We start from the raw sequence: 16,280 nt of genomic DNA on the forward strand, positions 1-16,280 counted from the left end.
AGTCCAGTACAGTGACTTCTACCCTGAGAAAGCTCAACAGAATACTTACTAAGGGTGGTGATTCTTAGTTGTATAAATATTCTTGACGATGACAGCATGCACAGGGATTTCAAGCCCAAATGGTCACTGGTGCCAGGAATCACTGCACACAAGTGAAATGGGCCGGGGGACAACTGTGGCAAGCCGGGATGCTGACCCCCCCCCCAAGGGGCAGGGTCACTGCTCTGCACCCGCTGATGGCTGCTGTGCAGGAACACAAGTCTAAAGATGCCCGATACTTTGGTTTTTCAAAAGAAGCAGGAAAGAGCCTATAACTGTTGACAACGAATTCAACTTAAAAAAGAAGAAGAAGAAGAAGAATCCAGAGGCAGAGCAAACTAAACATATCTGGAGGCCCTCACCTTGCCACCTCTTACCATAAAAGCTCCAGGCGCTTGGTTTGACACAGGACAACGTTATTTATCATCTGGCTACTTCTATTTCTCTATCATAAAGCAGGGATAATTATAAAACCTTCCTAATAAGATTGTTACTACATGGTAAGCATTTGGACTACATGGCACACAGTAAGCATTATTATTCAAAATAATATTTTCCACACCTGTACCGGGATTGATGTGAATGAAACATGCCATGCTACGCAAGTCCTAGGTCCCAGGTTTGATTGTGTCATTGCAATAAAGAACGTCACCAGTTGGAAAAGAGCCATCCTCTCACTTTCACAGTTCATAGCTATAGAGACAGAGTCAGAAAGGAGTCAATCTGTTGTCCAAGTTCACAAAGTCATCAACGGGAACAGGAGGCATCTTGTCACCTTGGCCATGGGTATCCCATTCACTGGGATGACCTCTGCTGTTAACTTATGGTCATACATTTTCCTTGTGGTTCTCCATGCTTTTCCTATGTCAGAAAGACAAGATTAAGGCAGTGAACGACCTCAACCCATAAGAAGTCTTTAGTGGTGGGCAGACTATCCATTGGTATTCAGTTTATCTTTCGAGCTAATTTGCAGAGTTTCACCAGAGGAATCCCGCTCAGCATCACTTAAGGACACATTTTCAAATTGGATCTGGCAAAGTAAACATCCTTGAAAAATAGGAATCCATACTCCAGAGGCCATTCTAAAACATGGGTATTCAAACATAATAGCTCTTTAGTTCTCAGAGTGTGGTCCTGGGGCAGCCACATCAGCATTACCTCAGATCTTATTAGAGAGAGACACAGAATCTGGGGCCTCACCAAGACCTACTGAAATGGAATCTTAATTCCCAGGAGATCTCTGGGAACACTAAAGTATGAGCAATACTGCTAACTGAGCTATCCCCATAATTTCCTGATTTTGTGTGTGATCAAGGGAAAGAATAGGAAGAAAGGTTCACTTTCAAAATTATAGGTAAGATTTTTACTATTTGATAACCCACTGAAGGTACAAAAAAAAAAAATGTCAAAAACCAGTCCTCATCATCTGTTCAATGCTAGACTTCTAAAGATTCAAAAAACTCCAAAGAAACATAGAAGTTTATCCTAGACTTGAGCCCAATTTGCTTTAAGGGGAGCTTCTGGCTGGGGTATTGACATAGCCTCCCTGCTGAGACCTGTTGCTTCGACCTTTCCCACCAAGGAAAGAAAGCGAGTGCATCACTTTGTTAGAGCGGTAACAAAATCAGAGCGAGGTACAAAGTCCGATTTGTCAGGAAATATCTGACCATTGACAGCCTCACTCATTTCCAAGGGATGACAGAAGCAGGTAGGTCATCTCTTGCTTTTACAAAAATGAGGAGAGGAAAGAATGAAGGGAAAAAAGATGAGAAAGAGAGACAGATGCAGGAAAGAAGAAAGGAACTGAAATCATTGTCAGGATGTTTACTTGCTTCCCACACTTCTGTCTTCTCTTCTAGCAATCGAAAAGCGAAGGCTTCTATGAGATTTCCCGGGCTACCCATCAGCAAGAGAGGCGCCCTGCCAATGAACCTCTGGGTGGTAGGCGAGAAGAGACACAGAGCTTTATGAACTGGAAACCCACTTCACATGGAGGAAAATCCACGAAGCTTCCTCCTCCTCCTTGTTTAGATCCTGGGAAGGCAGGTTCTATTCATTTAGTATGGTATCCACCTCCTGCCTCATGATTAGACAAGGAAGGGATTATTATTGTTGGTCCATTCCCTGACGATTCCCTACACTGTCCTGACGGCACGGCTGCCTATCACTGGACACTCTAATAGGCAGCAGAGCACATGACCAGCCATCAGCACAGCCCAGCGGCTCTCACTGTAGGGAAAGTGCCAAAATCCACTCTCTAGGACAAAGAGCTTATAAAATCAGGTTGCTGTGTTTTAAACATTATCTTAAATTTTCTCTTTTGTAGAAAAGTACAGCTATTTTTGAAAAATAGCACTAGTGTGTACACATACTCCTTACTTGAAGAAATCTCCCAGAGAAGAATTTGTAAAACTGTAAGTTCAGTGGCACCTGGGTGGCTCAGTTGGTTAAGTATCTGCCTTCAGCTCGGGTCATGAGCCTGGAGTCCTGGGATTGAGCCCCGTATGGGGCTCCCTGCTCAGCAGGAAGCCTGCTTCTCCCTCTCCCTCTGCGGCTTGCCCTGCTTGTGCTCTTTCTCTCTGTCAAATAAATGAAATCTTAAAAACAAACAAACAAACTCTAAGCTTACTAGTATCTCATCCAGGGGTGGTATAGTGGACCGCTGCATGTTTGTTGAATTGTTCATTAGCTGTCACCGCAGTCAATAAACAAATATTTTACAATGTATTCTACGAGTGAGGCACCCTGATAGATCACCTAAACCAAGTTGCTCATAATCCTTCTGGGAAGAGAGAGTGAATGAGTCATGTTAATTCCATGTTGTTACATGATCAGTATAGGAGAGCCTCTGTGTAAAACTAGTTCTCTGTGGAACACATACAAATAAAAAACTAAAAATATAACACGTTCTAGTTGAGGATCATTTTTCTTTTAATAATTGAGCCTTCAGGCACATTTCCACAGAAGGCATTGTCCCTGTACCAGAAGTCATTTAAACTGAAGAAAAGATTTTGTCAGCTCAATGGGGCCCAACGTGCAGGAAAGCCAAGACTGGCTGAGAGAGAGCAGAATGTCAACGTCTGCAGAGAACCTTGTTGGGCATGAACCATAATTTTATCCATCATTTTTTTTTAAAGCAACTCTTAAATGATTTCCCACCTGAGCATGAGGAAAGGGACCTTGTTCCTAGATCCCAGAGCAGGAAGCACAAGAAACAAGAGGTCCCTCGGTTCTCCCCCTGATGGTGCTCCCTCTCTCAGCTCCCATGGGCTCTCTTTGACACAGATCCCTGTTTTAGCTCTAAATGCCTCCCATCATGCCCAGCCCATAATAAAGGTTCATAATTATTTTTAAATTAAAAAGAAAATGAATGTTTTGCCAAGGAAATCAAGATTAAGTAGAAGGCAAGGCTGTACCTTCAACATCGCATAGACTTTGCCTTGCTGTTTTGCTGGCCAAGACCCGAGCTAGGTGTGGACATCACTGAAGAATGAAATACATGCTACCTCTGCTCTGGCTTGGAACCCAGGAAAGAGCCGTACATGTAAAGCTGAGAGGCCAAAAACCTTCTAACAGGAATGACTGTGCAAAGAGATAACATTATTATCAAATGTACTTATTTATTTATTTCTTTGAAAGAGAGAGAACGCGCGTGAGTAGGAAGAGCAGGGGGAGAGGGAGAAGCAGACTCCCTGCTGAGCACGGAGCCAGATTCAGGCCTCGAGCCCAGCACCCTGGAACCATGACCTGAGCCAAAGGCAGACGCTGAATTCACCCACTGAGCCCCCCAAGTACATTTGATACTTCTTAAACACTTCTAGCAAGCGGCACTTCCTTGATGGTTTGGGAGGAGCCTGGAAAAAAAGCTGCTCTCAGTCATTACTCTAAAATGTCACAGCATTTTTTTCCAAGTGGAGCCTATGTCAACTACTCTGCAAATGATGGGAGTGCCAGGTAAACTCTGAAACTGCAATGAAACAAGGAGCCCTGAGCTTTGTTTCCCTGGTATCACTGGCAGCAGTCCAGCACCTGGCAGGTAGAGCTGATTGAGCAAGTTGACCATTGATGAACAAATTAGAAAACATTTTCCTAACTCTCAAATGTATAAATAATTCTTAAATGCCTAGATAGGAAAATAATAGTGGGAAATGACTCAAAGAAATGGAAAGACATTCCATACTCATGGATTGGAAGAACTAATATTCTAAAAATGTCTATACTACCCAATGCAATCTACACATTTAATGCAATTTAATACATTTTGCTTGCCCTGCACCTCTAAACACTGCTGTATATTCTATTACACACATATGTAATGGAATACTACTCAGCCATCAAAAGAATGAAATCTTGTCATTTGCAACAACACAGATAGAGCTAGAGACTATAAAGCTAAGCAAAATAAGTCTGTCAGATAAAGATAGATACCATATGATTTCACTCATATGGGGAATTTAAGAAACAAAGCAAACAAGCAAAGGAAAAAGAGAGAAAGAGAGAGACAAACCAAGAAACAGACTCCTAAATACAGAGAATACACTGATGGTTACCAGAGGGGAGGTGGGTGGGGGATGGGTGAAATAGTCAATGGGAATTAAGGAGGGTGCTTATCGTGAGGCACTGGGTGATGTATGGAATTGTTGGGCTACTGTATTGTGCACCTAAAACAAATATAACACTATATGCTAGCTATGCTGGAATTTAAAAACCTAAAAAGCTAAAGATAAGTAAGCAGCAAAACTAGATTACATCTCAGTATGGTTTAAAGAAAGATTGTTTCAAATATGTTGACCAAGTAGAAAAGCTAGAAATCCTTTTTATGTAAATAAATTTTAGTAGCCTTGTCCCCAAAGAAAGTATCTACTAAAGGTTTTTTTTTTTTTTTTGTCTTGTTTGGAACTGCACAATGTTCTTTGACTATAATAAATAGGACCCATTCCCCCCCAAAGAAAATAATAGAGGGGAAAGGTACAATTTAATATAGGCATCAAAAAACTTTTAGTACAAAAGATTTGTGTGAAGAAAAATACTGAGTTAAAAAATTGGAGGAACACATCCAAAAACAAAGTTGTCACAAAAATCAAAGTAAAGCTTTTAGAAGCATGCTTGGTCTATAGCAGCATGACATGTATTTGAGATCATGGTGATAATGATGTTGACAACAATGATGATGCTTTCATTTCCTTACAGAGAAGTACTTTTCTAGCAACCTTCAGTGACATAAAGAGATAACATGTTTCCTTTTGGTGGGAGGCCAGTGTGTAGATACATAATTGAACTCAATTCTTCCCCTCCTCCCTGTGTCCATGCTGTACTTACTTATTTGGCCAATGGAATGGGATGTTGGAAGTGTCAACGGGCCAGCTCCATGTCTAGATCTTAAGAAGCCTTGCATGTTTTGCTTGCCTTCTTGCACTACTCACACTGCCACAGCAAGGACATGTGCTGGGAGTCTGCTGAGTCAAAGAGTTGAAGAGATACACGCAGCAGACCAGAAGATCTGGAGCACAAGCTGAGTGCCTTGGGTATTCATTGTTATGTGCCCTTGAAGTTTAATAGCTGTTTGTTATACAGCAGTCGTTAGCTCTAGTCCATGTCATCCTAAAATTAATAGAAATAAGCCACGAACATAATCTATGATAAAACCTTGACCGTAAGTGCAATCAAGTTATGTTCAGCCAAAGGGTTGTGTGTATGTGTGTGTATGTATAAATTTATGGAATTGTTATTTTTATAAGTGAAAACTGTTTAGACACAGCAATTCTATATGGTTCAACCCAAATATTCTGTAGTATGTGCATTGCAATCATTATTTGAAATACATTCATTTACCACCTATTAATAAGAGTTCCCTAAAATTAAATAAGGAAAAGGTTTTCAAAGTGCCTGGCTCATAGTTGAAACTCAATACATATTCATTGAAAAGGTTATTGAATAAGAACCAAAAAAATCAAGCAACTCCTTATCTCTGCACCCTATTGGAAAAAATTCTCTAAGTGTTTCATTCATTATTTATTCACATTTTAGCCATAATCAATTTTATGTATGATTTTTAACTGTTCAGTTCTCATAACCAAACTGCTGTGGATAAAGGAAAATGGGTCAGTATTTTATAGATCTTGAGCAAGATACCCTCAGTAGCAGGTAAACTCCTATAGGAGTTCTGTTTCCAGTGCGTACTAAGAATATTACTCCTAGCTATATCTAACTCAAGTATAAATATATTGAATATTGAGAGGAAAGCCTTTCTCCTTCTTCAGAAAATAGGTCGAAGAATACATGTCAACCTTCTATATTGTCAGGATGTGGAATGAACCTAAGCATCAATTTACTTTTATCAAACATACTTGCACCTTGTAGAGATGCCCCAAATCAAGACTTCACTAACAGCGGCCAACAACCCGGTGAACAGAGAACTTCAGATTTCCGTTCCTGTCAATATCTGGGATTAGTGCTACTGTTCCCTTCTCTAGAGCCAATCTAGGCCTCACAAATAAACTGAAGAAAAGCATCTCCTTCCACTTCTCTGAACCATGTGTGCTATGCTTTCTTCGCATTGTTTCCTCATTCAAACACATGTCTGCGTGTTTACCAAATCTTCGTGTCCCATCATGCTGTTTAGCTTAAGCATCTCATCATGTCATTTAGCTTAAATGGATCGTCTGAGGCTGAAATAAGTTGCTTACAAACATAGGCTGGCTCTTCCATTTTTAGTTGCCATGAAGAGGCTTTACTATTGTGAAATGAGCAACTGTTGTCATGCTGCTTTCTCTCACTGAGTATAAAGTACATCCATTTTAGTAACCATGGTTATTACCCAAATTGTATCCGTTTGAATTATATGCATGTCTCCTTTTTCAAGGAAAAGGACTGACGAGCATTCACTCCCATGCCTGAATTTCATTTTTAACCCAACAGTGCCTCTTCTAAAAATAGATATTGATATACATTTCATCATCTGCCACTTGCTTTCTCGCCTGAAATCTAAAAAAAAAAAAAAAATTGGGCTCAAGACTCTGTGTTCTGGTCAGGATTAACAACTGGAAACACACACACACACACACACACATACATTTATTTCACTCTTGCGGCCATGGTAACCGACCACTTTTCTCCAAGCTCCTAGGTATCTAGGTAGTCCTCACACATGCTCACCAACTTCCTGGGAAGTAAGTAGAAAAGAGTGGCAGGTTAGAACATACCTTTGAGATAAATAAGGTGCCATTCTCCCCAAATCAAGATATGTGACTGTTCCTCCCTTTTGCCCCCTGTCCCTCAATGCAGAAGTCAAGGATCCTTAACCAAACTGGCTACAAGCCAGCAATGGCTGGACAAGCTACTGTACTGTGTGATCCAGAAGCCAACGCGGCAACGACGTCAGTCCAGGCTGCGGGGAAAATCACGAGGAAGCAAAATACAGCAGATGAGCAAAGACGTAAAAAATAAAAATAAAAAACAAAAAAAAAATTTTAAAGCTCTATTTTTATTCCAAATAAAGAATTAAGAGACCCCTTTTACTATTTGGCTATACCAGTTTCTGAATCTAGACACTAACACTAGTATCTGTATCCAGCTGATTGAAGGGGTACCTTCCTTCTTAGGATTTTTAAGTGCAATGCCTTAAATATCTAGAATCGTTTATCAATTTTAAACCCTTTCACAAACCTGATCTTACCTGATCCTTGCAACAACTCTCCATAGAAGTTTCTGTGAATGGTTGGTGCATTTTATAAGTAAAGAACCTGAGGAGTCAACATTAAATATTTTCCAAGATCAACTTCTTAACTCTCAAAGGAGTGTTTTTAAATTTTGCCAGCATTTACCAAAATTGATTCTGTAGAAAAACAATCATGTAAGATCCTCAATGAAAAGGGTATTACACAACATATAGTCATATTGTATGTAAAGTTTGCAGAAATCCTGAAAATAAACTCCTTAAATGGTTTAACTCAAAATTTCCTTAACTTGTGTTAAAAGAAAGAAACAAACAAACAAAACCCATTTGTTGCTTAAAACCTTTAAACATCTCCTGAAATTGCTTCATAGGTCATATTTTGGAACTTTTTGAGCGCCTCAAGGACCAAGACTATATCTTATTCAATAGTGTGTTTGGGTGAAATCATGGGTTGAACTGTATGTCCTCTCCTAAATCCATATACAGAAGCCCTAACCCCCACGTGCCCCCCACCCCCATACCTCAGAATGTGACCTTATTTGGAAAGAGAGTCTTTGCAGATATAATTAGCTAAGATGAGACCTCATCTTAACTGGAGTAGAGTGGGCCCCTAACCCAATGGTGTCCTTAGGAAAAGGAAAAAGATAGACACGAGCACACACACACAAGGAGAACACCATATGAAGATGGAGGTGGAAATCAGGGTGATGTAGCAGAAGTCAAAGAACACCAAACATGGACAAGAAAAGAAACATAGAACTGATTCTCCTTCACAGCTCTCAGAAGGAATCAACACTGCTGACTGCTGGATTTCAGACTTCTAGCCTCCAGAACTGGGACATGGTAGATTTCTATTGTTTTAAGCCTCCCGGTGGGTAGTACTTAGTTACAGCAGCACTGGGAAACCAATAGTGGTGGCAAGTACAGAGTATGGTCATTTATTTCACAACTTCACCAAATACTTACTGTCTCTATTCAGGACTATGGGCATGGGGGAGGATAATGTGGCCCATCCTCATAGAGATGACATTCTGGTGAGGGAGACAGAAAACAAACAAATACATGTAAAATAGTATTTGTCTCCATTTGTGAGAGGAAATGAGGGTCAGAGAGACCTCCCCAAATAAAGTGTGTTTTATCCATGAGCACAGCAGGGAATCCCAGAAGGCCCATTCCCCTTAGGATACAACCATGTGTTCTGCCAGGGCTCAAAAGCACCATCTCCAAATTGCATGTAGCTAAGTAACATGAAATGCTCTTTTCTGGTTCTTGCTGGCCAAAAAAATATAAGATCTTGGCAGAATGTAAATACGGGATTTGAAGTTAGGGAACCTGGGCTGTGTTTCTGATTTGCTTTCTGTGAAATCCTGGATACATTAATTTACATATCTGAGTCTCAGTTTTCTTATTTGCAAAATAATACCTACTCCATAGGAGTATTGTGAAGAATGACTGGTGTTAAAGAAAAACAGTTGCGATTTATTTACTTCCTCTGAGTCTTTAGCTGGCCTCATCCCGTAGGTTCTAGACTTTTCTCAGATAAACCTGTAGTTTTTGTTTTGTTTTGTTTTTGTGTTTCCTGGTTGGTTTTTGTTTGATTTCTGGTTTGGGCTTTTGTTTTTATTTGTCTCTAGATGCCTAATATATCTACTCACAGGTTCTGGTCTTGCAACCATATTTGGATGTCAAGGCAGGAAGTTGTTGTTCTTTATGTTTCATGAAATGTCTACTAGTACCTCTATGTTCCCACACCTCCACACCTCCCCCATCACAAACACATAGAGGGATAACTGGGGCTAACACGTTTTTTTCCCTTGAGAGTGACTCACTGGAGGGCTGACAGGGTTGTCTAAGTAATACGGGCCTCCACACATATATAGACACCCAATACCATCTGCTTTTCCCAAATGCTGCTGTTCCCAAATATAGTATGCCTCGCTGCTCACTCGTGCCCAGAAACCTCTCAGTACACTCTCCACTCGGTGGCTATTCATTTGTCTATGGATGGACACTTGGGTTGCTCCCCTATCTCGGCTAGACTATAAAAGTTATTTGAGTCCTTGAAGTGAAGTTTTGTCAAAATTCTTGTCAAGGAATATTAGTGATATTTTTCAACACTTAGAACAGTTTTAATCTACAAGTCGTAAAAGATATTGTAAAACCCGCTTAAAAGTAATTGCTGAAATTTCCTAGATTTTTATTTAGAGTCATAACATTTTCAGTTAAAGTCAAGCACTTCAGAAAAATTAATTTTCATATTATTACTTTAATAAATCAAAGCTTTATTTTAAAATCCATTGTAACCCCTAAATAATCTCTTGTGGGTTTAAACTGCCATCCAGGACACCAGAAGAACCTGAATGTTTTATCATTTGTCATGACTCCTTTATGCCTGTGGACATTTTCAGTTTCCCTACCTACTACCAATTCTGATTATAGTAAATAGAATTTATATGAGACCCACGGAGTCAGCCCAGAAGCCATAGTGGGGAATTGCTACATTCACATTTGTTTGGCTGTAGGGGTATGGGAAGGTAGGACATACAGACTTATAATGGACTCTGGAGTCAGAGGGCCTGGATTTGAAACCTGCTCCATCACATACTATCATCTGAGACTTCTGGCAAGTTGTTTAACTGCTCTGTATCCAGTTTCATCACCTCTTTAAGTTCCATATTTAATTCATAATGTGTTTGTGAGGTTTACATCCTGCCACAGACTTGACGTACTTTCCTCAGCACCTGACACATGATTAAGGTTCAGTAAATGTTGGCTGTTGTTTGCTGCTATTTATTATTATTATCATTAGCAAAAAAGAAAGGATATGGATTTCAATTTCACTTGGTTTAAATGATTGTCAAAATTTACCATGAAGACAATTTGGGAGACTTCTAAATATACTCTTTCTGTATTTTAATTGCTATGACTTTCCAGGATCTCCAGGGCTGATGATTTAGCCTGAGGAAAACACCTGGTTTAAAAAGAAATGAAAAGAAAAAAGCATTTGGCACCAACCTCTGGTTTCAGGTTTAAACCCTAAGGCCCTGCCCTGTAGATTCTCTGGTTTCAACTACTTGGGATATTAGCAATTAGCAGACTAAAGTCTTGCTGTTTTTTGACATTTGTTTGAAGAACAAAAACAGCTTTAATGGTTTGCTGGGATCATACAGGAGCCTCTCTCTTGAGCCACTTGGCGCTTGAATGTGAAGACTAATATGGGGAATGAGAAGTATTTCTAATTGTTGCTTCCGCCAGCATAAAGGCAATTACTTTTTTAGCCCTTGCTATGGACCAGCGCGGTTCTTCATACACTGACTCTTTTAAGTATTGTTAGGAGATACTGCTTTAGAGACACTAACTTTATTCACTTGTTAGTATTTTTACCCTCTACCAGTATTTCGAAACAAGTGTTTCAAAAAATATCTAGGCTAAATAAAATCCCACAGAGCAAACATCTCCTAGGCGGATAAGAATAAGAGGGCACAAAATGGTCAGCCTGGTGATTACTAGAGGTCAGCTATAGCTAGTAAAGAGTATGAAGCAGAGAAACAGACCCTACTTTTATCAATAAATTGCAAGACACCAAAGTGGTCACCAGGACTCAGATCCAGTCTGCCCCAGGGAAGCTGAACTCAGACTTGCCCCTTTGTTCAGAGGAGCCATTTTTCACTTATTCTTCCCTCTGCCCTCCAGAGAAAGAGACAACCCAGGGGAATTTTTGTGTCAGGAAATGAAAAATGCCCTGAATTTTCCTAAAGATTGAAGGCATTTATTTAACTAACCTGTGGTTAACATATATATGGTCAATCAGGGTTAGGGAGAAAGTGAGGTCTCTCAAATCCTACACAAAGAGCTGTAAACTGTCACAGGCTCGGTGCCCCCCTGGTGGAGTATGATGAAAGTCATCTTCCTTTTCCTCCCGTCTCCTAAAAAAAGTGCCTAAGATCCTATTAGCTCATGTTATATATCCATTTCTTCCCTGGCTTCATCTGGTCTTTTTTTTTTTTCCTTTCTTTAGCTTTTTTTTTTTTTTTTTTTTTTTTTTTTAGAACTAGAGAGAGAAAATGTGTGTACTCATGCCTGGTGGTGGTATTGGGGGTGGGGGGGAACCCAGGACAAGGTTGGAGAGGGTTGGGGGAGGGGCAGAGGGAGAGAGAGAATCTTAAGCAGACGACATGCCCAGCACAAAGCCCAGTGGGAGACTTGATCTCATGACCCTGAGACCATCATCCAAGCTCAAATCAAGAGCTGGACATTTAACTGAATGAGCCACCCATGTGCCTGTGGCCAAAACATTTTTCCTCTTAAGTTTACATTTATTTTATCTTTCTGTAATTTTGTAAACAAACAATTCTTTCTGGGAAAAAAAATGTATTATTAATAAACAAGGCTGATGGTCACCCTACGGGACACCACCTCAGCTCCCAAGGGTGTTTACAGCTAGCATCCATTCTTTCTGATCCAATCTGCCAATGACTGGGCCATATCAGTAATTAAATATTTTTCACATAAAATCTACCTGTGCTTTTAAAACCTGTTGTTTTTTAGGGTTCTCAAAGACTAAAGGCTGCAAATAAACTCACCCCAAAATTGAAAATACGTATCTCAACTATATTCATATATATTGTACAAAGTATCTGTGGGTTTTTTAAAGATTTATTTATTTATTTTAGAGAGAAAGATAGAGAAAGAGTGAACAAGGGTTGGGGGGGGGGGAGCAAAGGGAAAGGGAGAGAGAGAGAATCCCAAGCAGATTCCTGCTGAGCACAGAACCCAACACGGGGCTCAATCTTATGACTCTGAGATCATGACCTGAGTGGAAATCAAGAGTCAGATGCTTAACTGACTAAGCCCCCCAGGAGTCCCCAAAGTACCTGTGGCTTTTGCTAACAGTTATGCACTCGACTCATCACTGTCATCTCCAAAACTTCTATAATCCCTCAAAGTCAGAATTGCTCAAAAATAGGAAGATTCTGCATCTCTGATATAACTATACCTCATGATTCCAAGTCCCATCCAGGATCCATAGATGTAATTTTCCCATGTCTTTTAGAAGAGATCTTCTCACTATTTATACCTACAGGATTACAGTACTGGCCTGGTCACTGTCAATTTGCAGAAAACAAAAATTATTTTCAAAAGAAAGTTTAAGAAAAAGAGATTTGGGTGCTTATAAAATAACTGGTAGAGCTAGAAGAACAGGCTCCAAGTTGGCCTTTGGGAAATGGACCCCATAAAAACACTTCAGAATTAATCTGCCAAGGGAATCACTTCCTTTGCCACAATCAGCAAATAAGGCAATCAGGAAACTGCCACTAAAAATTTTGACTTTAGGAACACATATATTTTTATGCATTGTCATGTAAGAATATCTTGCATTTTCTTCATTTAACTTGACTCTGAAAGCAGCAGAAAGGAGAGAGTTTTGCACTGGAAGATCTGTTGCACCTTTCTATCTTATAGGATACATAAAACACACTGTCTTGGCTCTGCTCAAAGTCCTACCTCTCAACACCTACAAAGCTGGTGACTGGACACAAGAACTCCACTGTGGAAAAACCAGGGTCTCCATCTGTTTTCTAGAAGAAACAAGAGAAAGGGAAAAAAGTAGAAATGTGGTCTCTCATTTCATGCAAGGGCATTTCATTGGCCAGATTTACACATCTGGACCCTTATCAGAGGAGTCCAGGACAGAAAATTTTTAGCTTTCTAGTATAGTTTTACCAAGCCGAAAAGCATATTAGAAGAGCATTTTTCAAATTCTATGTTGCAAATTACTTGTGGATGATAAATCAGTTTATTTAATAGCTGTGAAATCAATTTAATTTTAATGAAATGGAATAGATAGAATATACCCTATATAGTAAAGAAGGATTGTTTTGCAATGCCTTTTACTTCAGGGTGTGTGTGTGTGTATCAGGTTATAATGTAAAAATGATTGGATGGTCCGTAGGTCTAGGACCAAAAAAGTTTGATATTCACTGCACTACAAGGAAGGCAGAACAAATTTTTTGAACACTAATCACAATATTCAACATAAACTCTATGAGGATGAATTAATATCTAAACTAATTGTGTTAATTTTCTATGGCTGCTCTAACAAATTACCAGAAATGCAATGGCTTAAAACAAATTCCTTATGCTGTAGTTCTGTAGTTAAGAAGTCCAGAAGGGGTTTCACTGGGCTAAAATCAAATGTTAACATGGCTGCATCCCTTTCTGGAGGCTCTACAGGGGATCCCATTTCCTCCCCTTTTCCAGTTTCTAGGGCTGTTCACATTTCTTAGCTCATGGGCCTCTTCTTCCATCTTCAAAGCCAGCAACACCAGGCCAGCTTTATCACGGTGCCCCGTCTCTGGTTGTCTTCTGTCTCCATCATCACATTTTAGGGACCCCTGCGATTACATTAGGTCCCCCTAAGCTAATCCGCGGAAACCTTCCTACTTTAAGGGCAGACAATGAGCAACCTTAATTCCATCTTCAACCTAAATTCCCCTTTGCCATGTAGCCAAACATATTCACAGGTACCAGGGATTATGACATAGACAACTTGAGGGGGAGGGAACATTATTGCTTGTACCACAGTAACCCACTAAATTAAGGAACATGAGAATGACTATATATCCTATAAGATAGAAAGGTGCAACAGATCTTCCAGTGCAAAACTCTCTCCTTTCTGCTGCTTTCAGAGTCAAGTTAGATGAAGAAAATGCAAGATATTCTTACATGACAATGCATAAAAATATATCTATAATTTCATTAGTCATTTAGGATGTCTTCTGTCTGTTCCTTACTATACGTAATATGGAAAATAGCTAGTTACCTTTGGTCCCTCCCCCACTTCTCCCCAGCATTAAATTTGAAATATCATTTTACTTCACCTTAAAACCAACAAGTCTTTTAGCAAGATGACACTATACTTTATATATGTACCCTGTTCCTCTCCCACCATTCTCTAGCATTTGTGCCATATCAACATTATCAGAGCTTCACTGTCCTATGATATTGTTTCCCTTAATGTCATCACTTAGTCTCAGTTATATAGTAAATGTATATTGGATACTCACAGACCAATATGGAGTCTGTACTCCCCAATCCCTTCAGTTGTCTGAGATTTCTCAGGAACGATGTTGGAAACAATAACTGCTGAGTTCTTACTCATTCATAAGAGTATCTACAGCATTCATGCTTGACAGTTCATTTGGCAGAATATAAAACTCTTGGCTTACACATTTCTTTCCTTGAGTATAGTAAATGTTACTATTTTGCCATAAACTGTTGCTCCAAAAAAACAAAAAAAAACTGTTGTTTTAATTATGGCTTTCCCCCCCCACACCCAACAAGTGACCTCAACATCTTGTCTAAAAACTCAAAAAGTTTTGTTCTTATTCTTATTATTCCAGTAGTTATATTAGTGTATGTCTCAGTGTTAGCTATTCTGGGACAATTTTCCCATAAACATAGTATTATTTTGAGACTCTTTTAATTTCAAGAAACTATTCTTGAAATGTAATTTTTAGTATTTTTTGTCACTTTTTTTTTTTGCTTTGTTTTGGGGGAACTTACATATACTGCATTTATTGTCAACATTAAATAGATCTGTAACTTTCTCTGAAGTCTTTTTATTTTTGTTTTCCAAATGTTTATTCTTTTTCATCATCTATTTGCTATTATCTGTAACTTCTTCAAATGTACTCTTTAATTCTAAAATGACATTTTTCTTTTTTTTTCTAATTAGTTTTTTCATTTGGTCAGTTTCCTTTTCAGATCTTTCTTTTATCTAATGCTTTTGTCTCTGAGTTTTCTATTTCTAATTTATGCTGTTCTTTTATACTGTCTTAAAAATATTTTAATTTCTTTCAGATTGTTTTCAAAAGAGTAATTTTTTTTACATGATTGCCCATAAAAATGTGGCTCTGCTTAGTACTCCCTTTTTCTTATAATGAATCTGCACAAGATGTGACTAAAGTCGTTTGCTGCTGCTCATGTTCAGGTGAGACAGATTTGCCTGTCCTTTTAGATGTCCCCAAGTGCCAAATCAGGGGGTGTTAGGGTGACTTCCTTATTTTAGAGCTTCCTTTTATGTCGTTATTAAGAAATACTAACAAATATGGTTTCATGGCGATTCACAAACCTGTACCCCTGGGGCCAATAATACATTATATGTTTATTTAAAAAATTTAAAAATTAAAAAAAAAAACACATATGGTTTCATACTGGCCTCTTCTTTGTCTCTTTCCCCCACTTCATCTGGACTCTCTTCCTTCTCCTAGAACTCTGGTCCTGCTCCATTTGCTTTCCATTCTCAGTAGTGTGTTCTCTGGCAAAGTCTTTTTCCAGAAAGAACACATTGGTCTGTTAATTTTAAGTTTGTAGGACCCAGAACTCTCTAGCACTGTCTAGACATCTCACAGATCTCTCTCCCTCATAGGAGCCGTGGCACTTGCAAAACTCCTCTCCCGATATTTGCTATCATCAGAGGAACCTGTTAAGCTTCCCGCACTAAAACAGGAACATGTTCCTTTCTGACCTCTCTGGCTCTCTCTTTGCCTGACCCCGCTGTCTC

The 16,280-nt window shown here is 39.3% G+C and overlaps 1 long non-coding RNA gene across 1 annotated transcript; it reads right to left on the reverse strand.

The window, feature by feature from the left end:
- Positions 1-697: 697 nt before the first annotated feature.
- On the reverse strand, positions 698-14,976 carry LOC309867975. Its single transcript, XR_014313431.1, has 6 exons — positions 14,782-14,976; positions 8,681-8,745; positions 7,715-7,873; positions 7,242-7,426; positions 5,359-5,640; positions 698-900 (listed from the first exon to the last, which is right to left on the reverse strand). It is a non-coding gene; the product is annotated as an uncharacterized lncRNA (long non-coding RNA).
- Between the last annotated feature and the right edge of the window lie 1,304 nt (positions 14,977-16,280).

This window comes from Mustela nivalis, assembly GCF_964662115.1.
Source record: "Mustela nivalis genome assembly, chromosome: 6".
Classification (NCBI taxonomy): domain Eukaryota; kingdom Metazoa; phylum Chordata; class Mammalia; order Carnivora; family Mustelidae; genus Mustela; species Mustela nivalis.